We start from the raw sequence: 22,976 nt of genomic DNA, 5'->3' as shown, positions 1-22,976 counted from the left end.
AAATACCTTTTTGCTGCATGTGGTGCTGCTAGAGGTACCACTGCACCTTTCCATCTGTGAATCTCAGGCTTCTCCTAGACGAATGTTGTGGGCTACTGCTAATGTTTACTGAAAGACTCCAGTCAAATAAGCAGATAAAGTCAAATAAGTTGGACCTAAAAAATCATAGTGGGTTTTATTTAGTTAATTCAAGTACAGCTTCTTTCTGTGACATTTCACCTGTTTTTCTTCTCAAATTTGGAGAAGTTTTGATATGAAGGACAATTAGTTTCTAAAGCACATCAGTGGAGTTTTGACTGGGTTATATCTGGAGAGTGCAGCAAGAGCTGAGCTGTACAAACTCCTTGTGTGACACTTGGATTCATCCACTTCTAAAATGAGTTAAAAACAACACCCTAATATGCAACTGCAATACAATTGCTATTGGATGTGTGAAAGAGCCTTCAATGTGAAATGAAGCCTGGGGTCCTGAAAAACTGGGCATGTGCCAGCCTCACACATGGGCTGCGTCCCTCGGCACTGAAGGAGAAGATTACAATCCTGTTCCTCCTCCCTTCCAACAAATCTTGGCTCTAATGTGCCAAGGCTTTTCTGGAGTATTTCCTCAAACAGAAAGCCTAAATATAATCTTAGCCACTGGTCCAGCCTATTGTTATCAAGATAAGTTAATTACGCTTATTAAAATTGGACTAGATTGCCTGTGTTTTTCGGATCCCAAATTCTTAAACACTAAAGATTGCAAAGTTTTGATGAGCTCAGTGAGTCCTGTGCTAATTTGCCCATTGTTTTTAATAACTTGAAACTCTTTTCCAGTTTGGTGCTTGGCTGCTTCATGTGGTTTTGTAATGTACTTTAAAGGATGGGGAGGTGGAGACTAAAGCGAGGGGTAATGATCCATAGCACATTGGATCATCTGCAGCTTATGCTCCCTGTGCCTGTTCTGCCAGTCAAGCTTTATTCCAGTGAAAGTATCAGTAAGCCCAAGGCAAATGGGTGCTGTTTCTCCTCTACTCTTTGCTTTTTCTGTACTCTGAAAGTTTATATTGCTGCTCACTTTTTAAAAGCTTTGCATTAGCTGGGAGGCTGTGAAGTAAAAGGCATGCTTTAAATACAGATGCTGGTGATAGTCCTTTCAAAAGCTGCATTTCTCAAGCTGGGAGCTATTGACCCCTTTCAGTGCAGTCACAAAGAAATCCAAGAGGAAATGGAGGGTGAGGGCCAGCAGGGAATATATATATATAATTTTTTTCACCCAAGTCATCTTCTTACTCCACCCCCTGCCAAGCTGGCTATTGTTTCTGCCTCCACATGAGATACCAGTGGCCATATAAGGAAAATGGCATAATGCTACATTCTTTCTAAAAATTGATTTTTACAGTTGCTTTCCCCCCCACCCTTGCTGAAAGTTGAAGGTTATGGAACACATGTATACCATTTTGGGCTGTGCAAAAGACTTTGCTATATCAATTCAGGTGATGAGGCAAAGCAGCAACAGCAAACTGTGAGGTCCAGCTACTATGACAGGAGTGAAGGATGTCGCATTTTCCTGCATCTTGAACTTAGTAATAATGAGTAATAATTATTATTATGGTTTTGTTTGAATCATTATTATGTTTTAATCACTATGGATTTGTTTTCTCACTTTTTTTTCTTGCTCTAAGAGGATGTTCAGGCCATGAGACAAAAGCACAGAGCACCCCTCTGGATCCCTTTTCATTCCCAATCTACCTTTTATTCATGTATGTTTGCAGCTGAAGTGCTGAGAGAGTGGCATGTGCCAGTTTGGGCCAGCAGCTTCCTCTGCTCTGTTGGATGACCAAGCCCACTGTTGACGATGGACACAGACCCATTATCCCAGCAGGCAGCTGAAATGTTTGAGCCTGCAGGAAGTGAGGCTGAGAGCAGCAATCTTTTGAGGGTTGAAGTTTTTCTGTGGGTAACAGGGGTCAGTCGAAACATGCACCAGCTCAGGAAAAGGAGTCATCAAGTTTGGGATTTTTTCCTGGTGCAACTGTCACTTGTTGATGAACAGAAACTGCCTGCTTTTCTGAAATAAGTCTGAACTTCAAAAGCGTCCACTTAGCAACTTTTACAAAGGAACAGCTGGAGCAACATAAGCACAAAGAAGGCCAAATCCCCTGACTCCAGAAAGCAGAGGCAGAGCCTGCAGTGGGAAAAGCGTAGGTCTGGAAGCTAGGAAGAAGATAGCTCTTGGAGAGGTACAAGTGTGTGCTTGTGTATTTGTGCAAGTGAATAGGACAATATTCCTTTTGTGTCCTCTTGTAGCCTGTTGAATTGGGATACAATCTTTAGTTGTGCTTCCTATGGTTGCCATCACTGCTGACTCCCTGTGATGTCCTGTTGATTGTCCCTATAAAAATCTGTTCAGCCGCTGATAATGCTGCAAACTTGTTAAAAATTAAAGCAGACAAAACACAATTCCTTTTTAGAAAGAAGCAACAACAAATTTTGAGGTCCATTTACCACAATCATGTCACAATACTCAATCTGTGTTATGTTGATGTGTGATTACAGAAGTGGAAAAACGGAAAGTACTTTCTATAAACACTCTTTTTTTGGCAGAATATTAATAGTTCCATATTATTATGATGATTATCTGTGTATGCATTGACAATATACACTTTTGTCTTTTTAAAATGTCAGAGAGTTTGACAACTTTGGAAGAAACTGCGGTTTTGTGAGAATGGAGTAAGGACTTTTGAAAGGTTCGGTGCTTTTGCCTGTAAATGGAGGCTGCATTGACCAAAGGAGTTGGATATCATATTGAGAAAGTTTCAATTTTCTTTAATTTTCCTTTTGACTGTGAATTAAATTGTTTGGAGAAGCTGTGCTACTCTCAAATACCTGCAAAATTAGTCTCCAAGAGAATCTTCCTGTATGATGAATTGTGCTTGTACTAGAGACACAACTGGGCAAGCCTTCTGTGCTTAACTTTACTCTGGCCTTGAGCTGGCACCAGTAGAGCAGGGGAATGTGCTCATGTAGCTTTTTCTTCATGAAAGGCAATTTGGTGCCTCCTAGATGCTGTCCACTGTGGTGTCAAGAGCAGACACCACTCACAGTGAGCGGTGTGGAACGATGTGATCCCCCATGTGCTCGGTTCTCAAATTACCAGTGAGGCAGTAAACGACTTTTGACATGTACATGGCTGGCGTGGGACGTCTGAGTTAACACTGCACAGACAAATGGGATGCTCCTGGCCCACAGCCATTGTCCCAAGCTCCCTGCAAACTCCCAGCCACGTGTTTTGGTCACAGCCTGCTCCCATTATAACTGTCCCAGGAGCTGCGGTGGCCGGCGTTTGTTGCGTGCATGTGCTCTGAGGAGCAGTGTTTGGGAACTCGGCTGGTAGGGAGATTTCAGCTCTTCTGCTGTGGGAGGTGTTGTAAGGGAGCTCATCAGGCTGTAAGTGGCTGCTGACAATATAGCACGTGTTTGCTACTTCTGTCTCTTATGGGCTTAGAGCACTGAAACATGGCTAGAGCTGATTTTGCCAGCACTGGATTGATCTTTTCAGAGGTATTGTCCCAGGGACTTGGAGCTGATCCTTCTGGTGTTAACCATGGTGCATGTGGGGACTGGTTTTGGCTGTGCCTGTTTGCCTGTGAAGTTGGGAGCTTGTGTAATGTGGAAACGATCATGATGGAGGAAGAAAAACATTGTCATTAGAAATATGTCTCTAACAGCTCCTGTCACTTGGATCTAATGCTACAGAGTAATTTAATGCTTTTTTTTGGCTCACTATATAATGGGTGAAGTGCTTTGTCAAGAAAGAATGGGGTTTACCCAATGTGACAGGACGGGAAAGCAAAGCTGCCTTTTATTGCTGTGCCACATCCTGGGTGGAGTGTCTGAGACAGGGTGTCACTAAGAATGGCAGCGAAGGCTTTGCATTGCTTATTTTGAGACCTACAGTAGTACATTTGCTTTTGATTTGTGAACTTTGAAAACTATTCAGTGAAGCTGGGGACTTAGTTTAAAAGCTGCTGGAACTGTTCTCTCACTGTAGAGATTTCTCAGGAAACAGATATGTAAGAGGGGTATATGTGCGCGTATTTGAAGCTTTTATTCTTGAGCTTATGAGTAAGAGCTGGGATCAGTGAAAGGTGATAACTACTAAAATCAGTAATAAGGATAGTATTACCCTCTAAGTAGTGAAGTGGGTTTGGGGAGTTTTGCATTCAATTATTAGCTCTGTGCCTACGCTGCATACTGACAGTGGGAAGTAGCTTGATTCCTCTCTGCCTTCCTTCTCCATCTATATAAAGATGCTAATACAGCTGATAAGCTTTGTCTTGTAGGAAATGTATTTTATTTTGTGTAGAAACTAGCTTTGTGGAACTTTGCATTTGTTTTCAGAGAAACCTGAAGGTGAACAAGTTTTAATTCTGGAGGGTTCATCTTGATATTTTTCCCTGTTGTTCCTCCTTTCTGTGACAAAACAAAAAGGAGGAAGGGGAAAAAAAATAAAAGAAGTAATCCAGAAATTCCCTTTATTCACTTGTAAAATTGCACATCAAAAACTTTCTATGCATCTTGCATTAAAAAGAAAATAAATTGAAAACTGGTTGATTTTTAAACTTGCAGAGTATGAAAAAGATTATTATTACTCTTGAATGCCCTGACCCGTTTTAAAGCTGAGGTTTCTTGTTCGCACTGATGCATTTGTTTAGTGCCAAATCTCGAAAGCTCTTTTAAGAGAGGAGCCTACACATAGGTCAGCTGCTGGACAGGCTTGTGCACAGTAAAGATAATGATAATCTAATGGCTGGTTTGTTCTTTGTAAAATGACTCATGCTTTGGTTACCTTCTAATGGATTTGAGTTGCATCCTTGGCAGACACTGCATTTGTTGACCGTTGTTGGCAGATAAGAAGGTAGGAGCAGCATTGAATGTGCTTGTGCTGGACATTCAGGGCTGTTTCATCAGAAGCATGTAGCAGGAGAGCTAAGGTAGAGAGGACATGTGGGCATTTTGTAGCTGCATGACATGGAGTGCGATATAATGGCAGTGCTCTGCTTGTATTTTAGCTTCCAGTGCCCAGTCTTGAGCGGGACAGGTGACTCTCCAGCTGTTCCTTCTCCGAAAAAGTGGAGTGCAGCACACGTAGGAGTGGACCAATACCCCCAGCAGCATGTGCAAATACAAATATATTTCAAATAAATATACTTAGCAACATGAATTTCCTTTTTTAATCACTTGTGAAACGTTTATATTCAAATGCCCCATCGCTAAGGAGGTGCTACTTTTCAGATGGGCTTGTAGCACTGTCTCAACATTTTAAAGTATCTAGGAGTTTTAACAGGCTCAGTCCCTCCCTACAGCATGGCATGAGCCAACCCCTGAGCCCAGATGTATAGGAGGAAGCTTTTCCTGTGGGCTGGCTTTCTGTAATTGCCACCTTGAACTGTTTCTGGCACCCTTCCCTGGCTACTGTTAATGACAGGATAATGGAGTTTGTGGCTATCTGACCCACTGGTTTCCCCATGTTCTGCAGCAGGGTTACCAGGCTTGGGTATTCCTTCCTGCTGTCTTGGTAGCCCTTGCTGCTGCTAGAGAGACACAGTTGGACACTCAGTGCAGTACAGAGGACATGTTTGTCGAGGCAGAATTTGTCACTGACTCCTCAAACTGACCTGGACCATTTATAACATTTCTGGCTGCAAAGTATATCCAAGAGTACATTCCAAGAAAGTTAAAAATAATATCCTCAATTTTAACTTATTTCTCCCACAAGGATTCAGTTAACAAGAAGGAAAGAGATCAGTTTGTTCTTTTTCCCTCCATGCTAAAGTGTTCAGCTCTCAGAATGGAGCTATAAGTTTATCGCAAGTTATTGGCCTGTAAGTTGAATTGGCTTCACGTATGGATCACGTTACTGGAAAGTGTAATCATTTGCCAGGACTGCCTTTGCTTTTCCATTTCCCTTTCCATCTCCCAATTCTGTATGTTATCTGGTAGCAGCACTGAAGGCCAAAGTCTTTCTGAACTGATTGGAACCAGGAGTTGGCATTCCGCTATCCTGCATCCTTCTGCCAAAAGCCAGTGTTCAAAGACTGTGAGTACAGACTACTTACAAGAGCACAATTTATGGTTGTTTAAAATAGCTGAAGATCAGTACAGCAAAGCTCCGATTCTCCTGGAGACTTAGTATGACCACACGGTGGATAAAGTTGTGTATATTCCACAAGTCATCTCAGGAAACAGGGATAAGTGATGGTGACTTCTAAAAAGCAGTGATGAAATGTTTTTTGGTTTGTTTTTTGTTGGTTTCTTTCCCCAAGATGTAGTTGGAAATAACTCATTTGGAAAATTGCAGACTAGCTAGATGTAAATGTAAATCCAGATGTTTAGGACTAGCAACATAAATCCTCAGGGGTACTCAATAGTCCTGAGTGTTAAATGTAGAAAGTAAATCCCAAACTACCGCCTGAGCTGCTTGGCATCTTGGTATTTTGTTATATGTTTTTTCTATTGGTCAAGAGTAGTGACAATTGATGAAAAATCTAGTGTTCTGATGGTTCTTTTCTTGTAAATAGAAAATCAGCTGTGCATATCAAGTCGGTGAATCACATCTCTGTACTAAATAATTTGTATGAAAGACAGAAATTACACAAACTTTTATATCCAAAAAACTTCACAGAGGCTGTACATCTTCATAAAATCAAGTTAAAATGAAGCAAATAGATTCAAGCAACAGTAGGGCTATATCTGTATCTATCTACATCTATCTATATCTATCTATATCTATATCTATATCATCTATATCTATATCTATTTATATCTATATCTATCTATATCTATCTATATCTATCTATATCTATATCATCTATATCTAATCTCTATCTCTATCTCTATCTATCTAGCTATATCTATATCTTTGTAAACATTAAAATATTTATTTCCAGGTTTTTTTAATGCAATATATTTTTGGTTTAGAAATGCCAAAGCTGATCCTTTTAACATCTAAAAATTAAACCCACATTTTCCAATTAAAATTAGATCCAAGCATTTTATAAAAAGAGGTTTTGGGTTGTTCTGTGTGGTGATATTTTTGGGGTAGTTTTAGGTGTTTTTTAAAGTTAGAAAATATAAAAACAAAAATTTTCATTTTAGCTTAAACAAAACTTTGGGGAAGTAATATGAAAAAAATACCTTTGTATTGTTTTGTTTTAGAAGAAAACTCTTCTAGTTCAAACTGAAGCAATTCTTCCCATCTGGTTTGTTTTTTAATTTTTTTTTTTGTTGTTTGTTTTGTCATCCAAACAACAGACTCTTTTGATCATCCTGCTATGTTCTTTCTGGGCATACTGATGCAGATTAATTTTTGTTTGTTTGTTTTTTTGTTAATATAACATTTCTTTTTGTGCCCCATTTCTGAAAGAGTTTGGGGCTTGCCTGGCAGGAAAATGATCATTAGGGCATTAGTCTTCCTCTGCTGATGAGTGGCTTTTGCCACTGTTAGTGGCAGGGAGCCTGCCTGCCATAGCTTTTCCTGTTCCTGTTTTCCCATCCACCTTAGAATTACTGAATACTGTCAGCTGCAAGTCAAGGAATAAGGCATGAATGCTCATTGTTATCACTAAATGTTTGCTTTGCTAATTCTCTTTTATTGCATCCCAGTGACTTGCAGCTGAGGATTAAAATAACTGCCTTCAGCACCAGCAGTGGGCTCTGTTTGAAACCTCCAAAGGGCATTGTTTATCTTCCCTGTATCCCTTGTACTCTGCCTTCCCCAGATGAGCAGCACTCTCTTCCCCATCCCAAATGATTCTATTACTGAGGAATGTTGGACAGATACCATTACACACATAGTAGAGGTGCTCCCAGATTTGGGGTTTGAGCTTGATTTAAAGGGGAGGAGAATGGAAAGGAAGGGAATGTTTTTTTTAGTAGAGACACTGGCTGTAGTGCTTTGCAGAATTGTTTTAAATATGCTTCTCAGGCAGGGAGGTCTGTGGTGCAAGCGAGCTTTTCAAATGTTTCCATGCAGTGCTCAGGGCTTCTGTCCCAGGCACGTACTTCATTATTGCTTCGGGGAAAGGCATTCTGGGAGTAATCAATCAGCATTGCTCTGGGTTTCTTCTCAATCAGAGCTCCTCTGATGTGTCTTTTAGTGCTGCTCATTTTGGTTTTAATTTCTGAATGAGGGATCGATTTGCACAAAATAGCACCAGGCAGAGAGTTGGTTTTGCAATGGGTGAAAGCATCTGACATATTTTCTGCAAAGCACTTAAATGGGTATTTAATGTTGTAGGTCCTGAAGAAGACAGCAGTGGTAGGGCTTTGCTGAAGTGTGCTCTGAAGGTCTCAGTGGTTTCCTAGCTCAAGATTAAGTTGTCCCTGTGGATCTTTGCTGTCACCTCTGATCTGGAGCATTCCTTATTTCAGAAAGGACCCCTGTGCTTCATTTTTACAGTGGTGCCATATCACTGACCTGCTCCTTTATCCTTCTTCTATCCTACACCTACTGTACTTCCAGATTCTTTGCTACAATTCTTCTTGCTTTTGCTGAGGCAGTGATGCAAAATAAACACGTTGGGAATGGAAAAGCTGTGAAGAAGACTTACGTGGTTCAAGACAGTCTTTATGTGTGTAAGAATTCAGGGGAGAAAGCTGGTTTGATTTAAAAGATAGAAATCTTTGCCCTTTCTTTATCAGTGGGTGAACTCAGATTGAAATCCAGGACACCTGGTACTGAGGTCCCACCTCACACTTCTGGCTTAGGCAAATTGATGTAAAATTGGTGTAGCTGGCTGGGGTAGGCACACCCTGCACTGCAAAGGATGGGAATTGCATGCCCTGAATTAATCTCCTTGAGCACATCTGTATAACATGCACTTAGGCCAGTACTTTCTGATGTTCCCTGTCATTTCTCAGAAAGGAGAAAAGAAGGACTGTACTTATTTTCCCCCAGAGTTCAACTGGAGTTGAAGGGAGGTAGTTCTTTACCTCCCTTAATGAGTAACTTCATCCTGTGCTGTCTCCTACAATAACAGCTGTCACTGCTAGAAGGAAAACAAGCTATTTGCCAAGATAGTGAGGCTGTATAAGCTGGTAAGAGAGAAGGAAAGGTACGGAAGGGAGCTGAGGTTGCAGCAGGAGTCATGAGAATAAGAGTGCTCCTGATTTTATAATTTCATACACTTCTAGGTAGTGTTTGTTTAATGTTTCTAGTTACAGTGAATGAAAGTAAAAATCCTGACTGGGTAGTGTATTAGTACTGCCATGATGAGGAAGGTTAGGCTACCTGGTTATTTTTCTGTGGAGTGTTGTGTCACAAATTATGTTCATGGCTAAGAACCTCAAATGCTGACACAGCACCAAGTAAGGCAGGAAAGGGCCATTGTGACCCCTTCTTCATCCTAGACACAAGGTTTCTTTGGATTAAGTCTGGCTTGGATCAGAGCATCTTCATGCAGCAATTTGTCATGCTTTTTTACTGTTCATGACCGTTCTTCCCTGTGTATCTTGCAATTACATAATGTCCATATGGCAGCTTGAAGGACTGTTTGGAAGGCAGCTGAACACTACAGAAGCTCTATGAGTGTATTTTCAGTTCTTTGTCAAATAATTTCACCCTCTGGAACTTGTATTTTGAGTATCAGTGGCCTGTAGATTATCTGAGAATTGAAGATGCTTAGGGATCAGCATATATATACATCTATAACTTATATGTATATGAAACTTAGCTCATGGTGTCCTTTGGTCTTTCGTCAAACATGAAATCTCTGTCAGACTGTCCCAGTCTCTGTCAACATCAGCTGAAGCTGGAAACTGTGTGTAACAGGGCATGGTGACTAAACCTGCCTGAGGCACTGTGTATGAAATCTGATGCCACTTATTCTTTACTTGAGGAAGAACTTTTTGTGAATATAAGGATTAATTAATCATCTGTTCTCAACTGATCTTTTCCTTCCACAGACCATCTTTGAAGCCTGGTGGTGTGGGTGCATGTCCATTAATCATGACATTGGTAGGTTTTGCCTGGCTGAAACATGGTTCCAGGAATTGAGATTGCTGCCTATATGTGGCTAGTAAATCTGGAAAATTCCTGCAGTAGAAAGAGGTGTACCTAGGTGAGAACATACACAGAACTGAGAAAAAAAAGAGAATGTGACTGTAAGTTTTGCACCTTCCCAGTGAGCAGTGCTGGGAAAGCAAGCAGCCCCAGGGGGACCTTGGAACATGCTTTCATTGACAGAAAGTAGTTAGGGATCTTGCTTTACTGTCTGCCTTTATTCTTTAAAATTGGAAAAGCTCCTTCTATCCCTCACTCCATGAAGTCTGGGGAGGTACCTGTCCCAGCTGCTCCTCCTGTGCATTGCAGAGGTTTGCAGAGCCTCAGGGATGCCCGTTGCCTGGATACAGGGTAGACCTGCATCTCAGCCCCCCAGCCAGCTTTTCAAAAGCAGAGGTTGTGGGGGGAGAGGTGGGAGAAGTAATCACTGTGCACTTGGAAACAGGAGCACAAAGTCCACCTGATGCAGTCCAGAAGCTTAGAGTTTCCTTTTACTTTCTATCATTATTATTATTTATCATTATTATTGATGGGAGAGAAGTGCAACCCAGCTGCTCAGCACGGAGATCTGAGGGCTCCCGCAGGGCGAAGCGCTTCGTGCCACTTAGAAAACCAACCATTGTGCTGTCTCTAGCGTATGCACTTTATTTCACATGCTTGTTCTGAGCCTCCCGCTGCTGCTCACACTACAACTGCTGACAAGTAGCCTTCCTGGCAACATGGAATCAAAGCATGTGAGTTAAGACCCCAGGAGTACAATACGAAGAAGGCACTGACTGTTGAATATTTAAAATAAATTATTTCATCTTAAACATGAAAATGCTCTTTGCAGTTCATACACATCACTGGTTGGTGACAGTGACTGGCCAAGTCATGCATTATTCTTGTGTTCAGAGGGACTATGAACAGAGCAACAACTTTCTCCTCTCTCCCTTGCTGAGCACATGAAAACTCATGTTAGCTCACATTAGCTACTGCTCATTGTTAGCAGGATGCCGTGTTGTACGGGTCATGTGTAAATGTCTATGCACTTCACAAACTAGGAGTAGTTAAAAATAATTTTTAAGCTCAGCTAGTTTAAATTTGGGTAGTTCATATTGCAGTGCTACAGGTTTTGCTGCATCCATCTGTAGAGCATTGTGCTATTTCAAACAGCACTTAGGAACTGTGTCAGTAGGGGTAATTAACCTTTAAACTGAGATGGCATGAAAGATCTCAAATAACGAATCAGGGTCCTCTTGCTCAAAGCACAGTCAATTTTCATGACAGAAATATTACCTGATCTAAGAATATGTACATTCAAGGGTAATATGTGAAAACAAATTAGTATAATGAAGTGTGTGTGGAGGGGAAATGAACACCTGAGCAAAGTCACATTGAAGATTGGCTCATCTTCATTGCTGAATGAAGACTGCACCAAACTTTGAACTAATATTAGAAACAAAACAGTCAGAAGTCTGAAAAGCGTGTGTGTATAAATATACATATATACATATATATGTATGAAAATATGCACACAAAGCCACTGATTGTCAGTAAATAACTATTCACAGAAGCCTGGTATCTATTGTAAGTAGAAATGACAAACCCTTCTCTCTCTGCTGAAGGTGAAGTTAGATGTAAAATTGCTATAGTTTGGCACAGTGATTTTGTCATATAAGTTGTCTTCCTCTTGTCTTCATGTGTTTTCAGGTGTTTTACCAGATTATTTGCTGGGGTAAACCAAGTATATGCTTATTAGGGGTATCAATAAAATGCTATCTCTTAATCAAATTTTAGTATCCCAACAACCTGTTGGACTAAACACATTACACCATATAAATTTTACTGTTTAAAATAGAAACTGCAGCCTTTTCTCTTCCTTGGTTTTTTTTCCTAGCAGAGACAATATGCAAAAGGACTGTGTAATTTCTGGAGTGAAAATTGGATGGGAGGAGTGAGTGTGCACTCTGGTTTCTGCTGAAATGGAGAGTGGAGTAACATTTTTGGGAACCATATTAGTATCAATGAACTGGAAAAGACAGTGACAAGAATGGAGATTGAAATTCTTACTTCTGTTCAAAGATCTGTGTGAATGACAAGGCTGGGCTGAACAGTTTTGTTGAGAGTGTAAGGAATTATCACTACTCAACTACCTCTACTGGGGAAAAAAATGCCATAGGAGGATAAATAGCTACGGAACTGCAAAAAATTCTGATTGAAATTTTGTTTGAAAGTTCTAAACCAGAACTATGCCACACCACCTTCTCTTCTAGCCAAGTGATAGTAGTAACTGGAATAGGAATTAAATTGAACATGTGCTGTATTGAAACTGGATTAAAAAAAAAACCAACCCAAAACCCAGAAATTTATAAAACCAAATCTAATTTCAAGTTTTGTTTCAAATAAATGTTGGAAAGGTTTTTTCCCACAGCACATGCAACAGGTAGATCCAAAATCTATAAAACCTTAAAGTCCAGTCTCAGATTTTTGTTTAGTGAATCCACAGGTACAGTCTGTGTTTACCATTTCATTGAGCTTCAAATCCTTTGGGGAACTAAAAATATTAAATAGGCCAAAATGCAGTGCCAAAAGAAGTGTAATTATTTTTCTAAGGTTAAACAATTAACCCCTCTTTCTAAATTTAGCACCATACAAAATCGAAAACTTAAACTAATGAAAGGGAAATGGTACAGGATTAGTAAACTGCTGTCTTTCCCTGCAGCTGTGGGACATCAAAGATGTATAAACCTTCATGTTCTACTGCTTTATTGAAAATGCTCTTGTATCCTTCAGAGTGTCGTGGAAGGGATGGGATGTTACAGCTGTGTTTGGACAGAGCCCCAGTGTATTTTGCTGGTGTTTCATGACATTGCAGAAGCTTCTTTTGCCCTTTATTGATTTTTATTGTTGTTCTTTTGAGACAATTTGCCTGAAAAACAGAAGGTCTTGGTTGCCTTCAGTGTGACTTATGTGATGCTGATGAATTAATGCAGCAGAGACATCATGCACATACATTTGGAGTTGGTTTCACTGAATTAATTTTTTTAAATGACTATGACAGTGCATCACCCTTCAGAATCAAAGTCACCCTCAAACCACTGATTAGAGGAAAATAATTAGGATTGAATGATAAATTCCAATTCAACTGTAATATGCATGAGTGTTTGTTTAAAGAAGAGCCAACAAAAAGAATCTTGGCTCTGAAGATCACCAGGAAAAAGCCTCTTTTTATATCACAGCCATGTAGCAACCAACTCCAGTGATGAATTGCTGGAAGTGACATGTCTGATTTATTGCCCACTGCAGCTTTGAGAGTGTTTGCAAACTGAAGTGTTATGGTTAGGATGATTATAATTGGAGTTTATTTTATTTTAGAGAGAGAAAAAAATAAATATATTTTTGTGGCTCCTAGATGTAGATTACTTCAGTGGTTGCTTTTGGTTCTTAAGACAGCCTGGGCTGCTTGCTGTCATATGCCCTTTCCCTGCCAAGGGAGCTGAGGCTGATCAGGGGAAGGAGAGCATCCCTTTGGGATAGCACAGGGGTAGCCCTGACACAGGGCTTTGCCAGAGACAGGTAGATCTGATAGGGAAAAAGATTACACTGTTACCCTGGGTTGAAGCTCTGAGGGGATTGTTGGGCTTTGTACACTCACAGAAATTTTCTGCTTTTTCTGGTATATCAGTGAGTCTGCAGCTGGTTTTGTTTCTGCCTCTCTTAAGCATGGATTTATCAGTACATTGCAGTTGGAGAGAATCTTTCAATGTCCACTCAGAGTGCTCTGTGGAAAATTCTAAGATCTAACTGGTTAGTTCTTTTATATACTATTCACTATATTATTGTTGTTCATCCTAAATTCCCTAAATGTTTCCTTACTTGTACACAATAGAATTGCAAGTGGCCTTTTGAGCAGGGACAATTCCAGACCCCAAAGACAAGGAACTTTAATCTGTGTAGACCATTGCATCATCTTTAAGTTAGAGTTGTGTAAAAAAGGTGTGTACTGTTTCATTTATTTTTAGGCCAATACCCTGGCTACTAGGTTGCTTGTGTTTCCTGGTGAGAACTGGGAAGACCAGGAATCTTCTGTGTCCCATGTTAGTGCCCCATCGACCACACCTCTGGCTATTTCAAACAGTCTCTCTTGTTTTGATTAGAAGTTCTGTCCTAGATTGACAAAAACATCACAAAATGCCTGGGTTTGAGTTTTAAAACAAATTGAAGCAGTAAATGTCTCTTCCCAAACTGAAAGAAATTCTCAGCTGACAGGTTCAGGCTTCATCTGGAAGATGTAACATGATCTCAGGAAATCCATGATATTCCATCATGTAGAATGATAGGAAATAGGGGAGTAGTTCCCCCAAACTCAATACCACCAGTAATGCTGTCCAGACAGTTGCATTTCCAGAGGGTTTGAGCTCCATTTTGTGTAGTATCAGAAGCTAGCCAGCTGTTCATGTATCAGTGGTTCATATGTCAACAGCCCTAGATAAGCATAAGATTTTACTGTGCAAAGTCCCACTTGCACACAGTTTGCACTAGAAGGCAGTCTCTTTTTAGCTAAATAGAAAAATAAACCTGTGAAAGTGAGTTGGCTTCAGAAAGCAAAAAGACAAAGATTTCAAGTTAGAAAATACATCTCAGAGCTCATGTTTTCAGTATCTGGCTAAGCTGTCTTACAGAAAATATTCAGCTCAAACCTTTTTCTATTGTTTCTGAGGAAAAAGAAAAAAAATCCAGTGAGAGCAAATTCCTTCAGACATGATCCATCTCTTTGTGCTACTTTTATTGCCAACATGGGTTTGTGCTTTGTAGAGCCCCGGATAAAATTAACTGGATATCCAACACAACTAGAGAACATCCTCACTATTTTAAGTAATAATGAAGAGGAGATGAACTATCCTATCACTATTCTTGGCTGATCCCCTCCTGCTCCCTCTTTTAATATCCTTCTCATCCTGTTGGCAAGATGCTGAAGCAGCACCAGCCATCCAGTTAAAATACAGGGTAGTCAGATGTTTCAATCAACTCAGATTTCCTTGAACACTTACTCGACATTCATTGCAATTCTTATAAAAATGTCTAGACAACTCATTGCTAAGGGTTTCAGCTCATTTTGTAGCTGCTGCTTTACAACACCCTGGTTTTAAAATGCAGTTTTACAAGTGTTAGTTTTACTGACTATATTTTCTTTTTTCACTGTGCATTTCCAAATGCCAAGAGTATGAGCAGGCTGGAAAAGGGACCAGTGTTGTAACAGGTAATATAGAGCTCTGGCCGTTCTTTTTTCTGCTACTACTAAATATATTTCCGCTGTTTTGTATGATTGCAAAAAATAGCATGTCATGAATATTCAAAATATATTGAAAGCAACTCATTATTTGGGAGGAAACATTGTGTTTGATCAGATTGACTATAGCTAAAATATTGGTTGCTCCTAAAGCTCTGGAAAAAAATACTCCATGTTGATTTTCTGAGAAGAGCTGTGTGGACACAGTAAAGTCTCTCTAGTAAATCAAACCTGACCATGAAAATGGGAAGGTTTTCACCCTACAGACACTTTCCTCTTTCACAGCTGCGGAGTCTGAATATCCAGCAGTGAGGTGGGAGCTTCCATGCAAGTCATGGATGTCATGTCAGAGGAGACTGGGTGAAATGTGGAACCAGAAGAGGAAGGATGTGGTACAGGGCCTGATGGCCATAAAAAGAGCAATATAAGGGTGCCAAGAGCAGGACCCATCCTGGGAGTTGTGTGAGATCCTCCCCCTTGTTAGAAGGGAAGGGAAGGGAAGGGAAGGGAATGGCAAAGGCGAATGCATGAGAAGGGTAGCCTGGCTGTGACCCCCTTGCAGAGAGACAGCATGCCTCAGATAGTGCCTCCTGTGCTTCAAATCCCTTGCTTTCCTGAGCCATAACTTCCTCATGCTCCCGCATAAGCTTATGAAGAAAAATGGAGGGGCAAAATGATTTATTGAAAGTCTAATACTGAGTGGAGCTGCATTAATAAGTCTGCATGTCTGGTAAAAAAAAGCCCTCCTTAAACATGATGAAAAATAAATCCCCCTGAGTCTTCAGCATCCTGCCTGAGTCACTAATTCCCCAGGGCAGAAAACAAAGCAAGTAAAAAGAGTTTGTTTTCACATAGCAAAGCCAAAACATCTCCAATTCTGATTTAAGATGAGTCATGGGAGCCATCTCCTCTTTAATGTAACGTGGGGCCAGTATAGGTGAGTTGATAAATATACGAATTTATTTTTCTTTCCTCACCCTATAGAGAGCACCTGTTCCTTTCCATGGGACTCATGTCTGCATGTGTTTTGTGCCTGGAGCTTCCCCAAAGCTCATGAGCACTGGTGACTGCCAGCACTGGAGTGCTGGGAGAGTTCAGATGCCTGAGTCACATTTTCCAAAAGCACAGCTCCTTTTCTGGCTCAAACAGCCAGTGCCCGTGGGACTTTGTCCTGCTCCTTCCTCCATGCTTGGCTGCCTGCACAGGCTCTCCCATCACTCCTCTTCTGGTGCTTTTTGCCTCTTTGAGACATCCCTGGCGAAGGCTTCAAAACTCTAACTTTTCTACAAATAGTATCTGCAGCTCCTGAGGGAAACAGCAGAGTACTGCTCTGGTTCCCTGAGGCTTTATAAATACATTCCCAGCTAAAGGCAGTTTATAAATCTACTCAGCTACAGAATTGCACAAATTTGATTAATATTATTCATTCACAGTGGGATAGGGGAGCAAAGAGTGAGACTTTGGGCTAGCAAATAGCCCCTGGCTGGAAGCAGTCTGCTAACACTTTTTCCATGAGCTACTGCTCAGGGCTCAACCCAGAAACACAATAGAAGGTGCATTATTACTTCTGTTCTGATTATGGCTGATAATTGTTCTGTTCTCATTTACAAATTTAATGGTTTCTTAATAACCTCTGATTTGGGAATAGAGTACAGTCTATCAACTAAAGGTGGCACAATGGCATTAATAAGGGTAATTGAGGTTGTTCGTATGATCTTGTTTGCTCTTTGTTTTGTTAATTAAAAATTACTTATCTTAATATATTATAGAAATGATATTGCTTCCCTGTGAAGCCTGGGCATCTTGAAGGAAAAAGGGATGTGACAGTCTGCATTGTTAATATGCTGTTGCAATAACTGTACAGCAGTGAGTGTATGGACGTGAACCAGCCTAATACGTGTCAGGTATTGTGTGTCTGTGTTTATATTTTGTATAAATAACAGCATGGGCTGTTACTTATGGCTGCATGTGTCTCTTACTGCAAGACACAGTGGGTAAGGCTGTCTGGGATCCGTGCGATTGATTAAAGGGCTGTTACAGGAGGAAATGGAAATGAGAGACAGACAGGCTGCTGAGTATTTAACCCTGGAGAAGAACCTTGGCATTTCATCTTCTATCAACGTTTGCCTGTAACTACTATTAACATTAATTATGGAGATACTTAGTGAACACCCTGTTAGCCCTAATTAGAGCTAATGGAAAATATGTGTGGATGTTAACAGGACAAGAGACAACTAAGCTTCTATTTCTAGGGTTAAATATTCAGTAGCTCCCTCTTAGACATCACCAACATCCTATAATCATGCAGTCAGACTCATCCAAAAGCAGAACAGTTTCTCCTGTCTTTTTTTTTTCTCTCTCCAATTATGGCCACCTTACACTATTTTTGCTTAAATTAAATGGCGAACAACAATGTGGCAGTGACCTCAGTTACCTTTACTAATGTAATTATGCTACCTCTCCTCTATTCACAGTGAACCTCAGAATCACGCTTTATTAGCAAACCATTTGCTGTCCCTTTTACTGTCCTTTTAATGAATGCTAGTAGAGTCACTTAAGTGGAGCTGAAAGGACTTGGCTTTGTTCTGAACAGAGACCTTGTGACAAAGAGCTCAGGGCCTGAGTGCTTGAGTAGGTCATGTAATATCCAAGGTCTGTAAAGCTCCTATTACTGTGCTATTGTTTGAAGCTGTAAACACAAAAAAGACCTTTCCATTGCACCTGGTATCTTTGGCATTTTCAAAACCACCATTGCTGAAGACTTGGGGCTGCAAAACATAGACGTTGCCTTATTACCCTGCTACTGTGAATGATAGCACTTCCCTGCCACTAACCTCTGCTCAGCAGGTCAGTGTCCTCATGGAAACTATCTTTTCAGGACTGACTTGGAAACCTGTAACCCTTCACTTGGATTTCAGCAGAGCTTTATGTTCTAAGGAAACATGTCACAGGTGTTAATGGGAGCAGTGTGCTCTTCAGAGAAGAGTCATGAAGCAGTGTTACCTCAGCTTTCCAGCTTGGTGTCTTTCTCATTCTTCCTGATGCAGTTCCAAGCATGAGAACATCTGTGCTTGGCCCAGGTGTCACATTTGCCCTTTTGCAGAAACTGCCCACTGTGAGTGCTGGCTGAGGATCCTAGCACTCACACCTGGGGCTCAGCTGGGGGTGGGACAAGGCACTGCACTGCTGGGGCTGAGTGGGAAGTCAGTCTCTACTCATCTTCACCTGGAGGATGAGATGGGAAAAGGTTGGTAGACTTTTATTTTAGCCATTTTTAGTGTATTTTCTTAATGTTTCTATCTATTTTTCTAATTGTGTAGTTACAAGTTTCTTTTTGTGGTGGTTGCAGAATCTGTTCAGCTTTATAATTAATACTACTTTATTTAATATGTGGAGTAATGCATTCACAGGTTAGACCTACATGGACTTTTTTTTAGTGGCCATGTAGAGCCTAAAGTGTCTGTATTTAAAACAGTGGGGCAAAAAGGCTTTTGATGGTATTTCTCTTTGGGGTTTAGAGTAAGTTTATTGTTTTAGGAGCTCTTGCTGTACACTGTATGAAGTGGGTAGATGCTAAAAAACCTTGTTTTGTGTTATACAGTGTTGCTAATTAAGCTCTTATCTGCATAGTTAAAGTTGCAAAATACCCTACTGCTATATGGCTTATTCCAGTTTTTGGGAAAGAACAATTTTTTTCTGGTGTACCTCCACTTAGATCTGCTAACAAAAAGGATAGATACATCATCTTTTAAAAGGAAGAAAGCACCCACATTATAAAGTTTCTATTAAATTGCTCACTAAGCCTTCAGGTGCAGCAGGAAAGGAACTGATGCTGTAAAGGGAATACAGTCATGACATATCATTTTATTTCAGCTAGAAAAATGCGTCTCTGCTTGGAGCTGAAACTGCTTCTCTGATGAGGCCATGGTCTGGTTGTGTGGTTGGGAAAATGAAACACAGTCTGACTGGAGATATTGTCAAACCCATCGAGGTTAAGCACCCATTGCCCCAGGCGTATTCCCTTGTTTATATGAGCCACTACAGCTAGGCTGTAAAATGCAGGTCTCCAAGCAAAGCTGGGGTAATAACCTCAGGTGGTAACTTAAAGCTCCCTTCATGAACTAAATCCTGCATTTTCAGTCCTTAAAAAATGAATGTGTGAAGTAAATTCCTCCCTGTCTTTCCTATGACTCATATAAATGTATCATACTTCTTGAAGCAGATATTCAAAGTCTTCAACCAAATCCTGGCACATAGGTAATTAAAATCAGTTTATTTTGTAGGTTAATAACTTATGCCATACCCTGCAGTGTGGGGTTTTTTTTTTGTTTGGTTTGGGTTTTTGGGGTTTTTTTGTTTGGTTGGTTGGTTTTTTTTGTTTGGTTGGTTTTTTTGTTAAATGGCTGAATGAGATCTGTCATTAAAGGAATAGGCTGTCCTAGCATTAATTTCTTTTCAAATCTTTAGACCAAGTCATGGTCCAGTTGAAAGGACTAATTTCATATTCACTGAGCCAATAGGAAAGATTTAAGTAGTGAGAAAATAATTATTCTGGGTGTTTGGTATAGATTTAGCAGTATTTTACTGATTTACAGAGAAGAATTCCCTGGGTTGGTACTGGTAGACTGTAGCTATCTGGTTGCCTTTGACTACACTTTTTTTACCAGAAAGATATCCTGGATTTTGCTCCAAAATGCTTTGGAGTCACCTAATCCATTTGTAATTTTCGCAGGATAGCAGGAAAGGCAGCAGATAAGTATTAGCTGAGAGACCTGAGCAGTGTCACCCCGGGATAATGGAAAGATAGCATATTATATGAGATGTCATCTCACCAGAAAATGAATTTTAGGAGCTGGGATTTTATACAGGATATGTAAAGTGCCTAAATGGGAGTTTGCTTGGCACTCACTTTTATTCTCTCATTCATTCTTTTTGACTCACAGATTTGTTTGTATGTTTCTGAGCAAAATCAGATTTTATAAATGACAACTCCTATGCAAAAATCAGATGACAAAAATGATTAATATGGTATGAGATATATGGCGCAGATAACAATATCAACACAGTGTATTGCAGAAGAGAGGGAAAGTTAGGAAATAAAAGGTAAAATACAGCCTCTCAAAATCTGAAGCAGTGGAATAGATGAGGAAGAGAAATATGATCAAGCCCCTGCTTGGAGGAGAGGAGGGGGGTAGGTCACTCAGTCGGGACAAGGTGAGCCCATGCCTGTTTCAGCAGCTGCAAAACTGTGGGGAAAACATGCACATCTCAGTGCTCACCCTTCTGGTGCTCAAGGGGCTGAAAGGGGGGAACTTGGCTCTGCTGGTGAGGTGTGCTCAGCTCCAATGAGTTGCAGTGTTTAAACAGCAAAATTGGTGAAGGACAAACTGAGTCAAAGCTATTCTGCAGGGTTTTCCACGGTGGGCCAGCATATCACCTGCTTTCCCCTTGCCCATAGGGAGCGTGCAGGCTCAGAAAAGGAGCACAGGCCATAAAAATGATAGATCCCTAAGCATGTCTCCTGCCTCTCATATGTCTCTGTGTATCTCTGGTACTCCATCTTCCATCTCATCAGAGTCATGCTGCACTCACCTCTAGAGCACCTGGGTGCACAGCTTGAAAGGATGGAGGTTAAGTGTGGGAGGAGGCTGGTGCAAATAAACAGAAACAGAAGTATTGGAAGACCAATTTACATGAGTGCATCCTTTGTCCAGATTAATGTGCTTCATGCAGATGATGTAAGATCAAACCTGTTTCTCCACGGGATGCAATTAGGTGATCCCTTACTGGGGGAAGTTTTGCACTGCAGCTTTTCTGCTATGATTATTACGTTATTGGAAGTACCTGCTTCAAACTCCTGATCAACACTGTGCTGACTGGAAAACTTGTTCCTGAGCTTCTGCTGAAGGCACATTTTTGGAGACATCAGCTCTAAATTGATATTTCTACAGTTTTGAGCACATTGTTGTGAAGAACATGGCAAAGATGGAGCTCAAGCCATCTGGTCATTTTTGGTCCAGTTGCCATGAGCTCAGAAATGTATGGTCCATATGAAGGACACCACCTGGGGTTTTGTACCTGAACAGTTTTAAAAAATATTGGCAGATACTCAAAATACTTTTGATCTAGAAATTACAATATTTTGAATATTGTCTTCTAGGTACTTTGTTTCCTAACTGTTTTCAGTACAGGCAGTCTGGTACTCTCATAGGATCCTGAACTAAATCTCTAAGACTCCATGGGTGACAAATAAGTGTTGTTAATTACATTAAATACAGGGGACGGGGGAGGATGATGAACAACAGCTTGAAATTACTTGCTAATGTCTGTGAGTTTCTGTGAGAGATATTAGCAGAACTGGAACTATAAAGTGGTTTGAGCACTAGACAGGGGACAACAGAAGCTGCCCAGGATACTTGCTGGGTATCCTGGAGCAAAGCCACACCAGCTTTATAAAGGACACAGCTTCATAAAGGGCTTTCAGACTAATGTGGAAAGCAATCTAAGGCTTAAATGGTATTAACGTTCTGATGCAAGGTGGTTTGTGCATCATCAGACATGAGGAATGGTAACCACAGATCTTGTTATAAAATTTGTCATAAAATTTATTGTCAAATGTATTTTCACAGCAAGACTTCGCAATGTTTTCAGAAAGATTCTTCTCCCCGTGCTGACAGCAGGGATGGGAGAAGAAGCTGTTAAATGCTGTGTCTCTTGAGACAATTTTTCTTGTCCTTAAAGCAGAGCAACTCTGCAGCCTAACTGGATGATTGACCCCAAAACTTTGTCTCTCCATGCTCAGGATAGCTTGAACAACCTGCTGTTCCCTATGTTTTCTCTGCTTTAACCTTGGCTGCTTTAGATCTTTGCTCTGCAAACCTCATTTTGATACTTTTTAAAATATATAATTTTTTAGCTGATATGCAATATTGCTTTCAAATTGCATGCTGATCAAGAAAAGGGACAGAAAGGTGTGGGTATAGCAAGCTCGAGCCACTGAAAACTGGTGTCATTTTGCATTCAGAATTCAGCCAAGTTCTGACTGATGTGAAAGTTAGCCTGTGGAATCCTGTTCCTCACAGTAGATCTGGTTTTATCACTATGTTTTGTTGTCCTCTCAAAAATGGTTGCCTAGACTTTCAAAATCAGAATTGCCAGTTTGGGTCAGACTGTGTTTGTGCTTCTTTTGGGTGGGAAGAGGAAGGTGCTCAGCAGGTCCCTCTACAGATTGGTTTTTGTACTGATTTAAGGCCATGGGAGCAGCCTGTGCCTTCATAATTCATTGATGCATTTGTAATTATTCCAGCCCCTCTGATTTGAATTAGAAATTATTTTATGTCTTTAGTTTCTAAGTCCTGACTTCTAGTGGGTAAAATAACAGTGAAGACTGAGTAAAAGAAAATTCATCAGCATCCAGAGTATTTCCATAGTTTAATTTGCTGCTTCAGTTTTGAAAGAGTCCTTACAATACCCTGTGAGTGCATTCCAGTTTTTATGTGTATGGGTGATGGATGATGCTCCAGGTTTTGCCTCAGGCTATGCCCAGGCCTCTTGCTAGTGATGCTGGTAGTGAAGTTTCCAGTGCTGCTGTTATGTGTTACTTAGATTACAGCAGAGCTAAAAACCTGGACCATTTCACAATCCGAGACACAATCCGTTCTC

At 40.6% G+C, this 22,976-nt stretch overlaps 1 protein-coding gene across 5 annotated transcripts in view; it reads left to right on the top strand.

Annotated features, from left to right (window-relative positions):
* The window catches only part of TSPAN18 (tetraspanin 18), a 114,913-nt gene that overhangs the window by 57,584 nt on the left and 34,353 nt on the right, over positions 1-22,976 (top strand). Inside the window, exon 1 of one of the 5 annotated variants that reach the window (XM_085062613.1) lies at positions 9,737-9,817. The exons of the other annotated variants lie outside the window; for them this stretch is intronic. The gene's annotated coding sequence lies outside the window, so the exon portion shown is untranslated. Of the gene's footprint in view, positions 1-9,736; positions 9,818-22,976 lie in introns of those variants that run through there. 5 annotated transcript variants of the gene reach the window in all.

Source organism: Lichenostomus cassidix, chromosome 5, assembly GCF_008360975.1.
Source record: "Lichenostomus cassidix isolate B80296 chromosome 5, HeHo_3.0, whole genome shotgun sequence".
Taxonomy (NCBI): Eukaryota; Metazoa; Chordata; class Aves; order Passeriformes; family Meliphagidae; genus Lichenostomus; species Lichenostomus cassidix.
The sequence above is the reverse complement of the archived record's forward strand: the minus strand, read 5'-3'. Positions and strand labels throughout refer to the sequence as shown.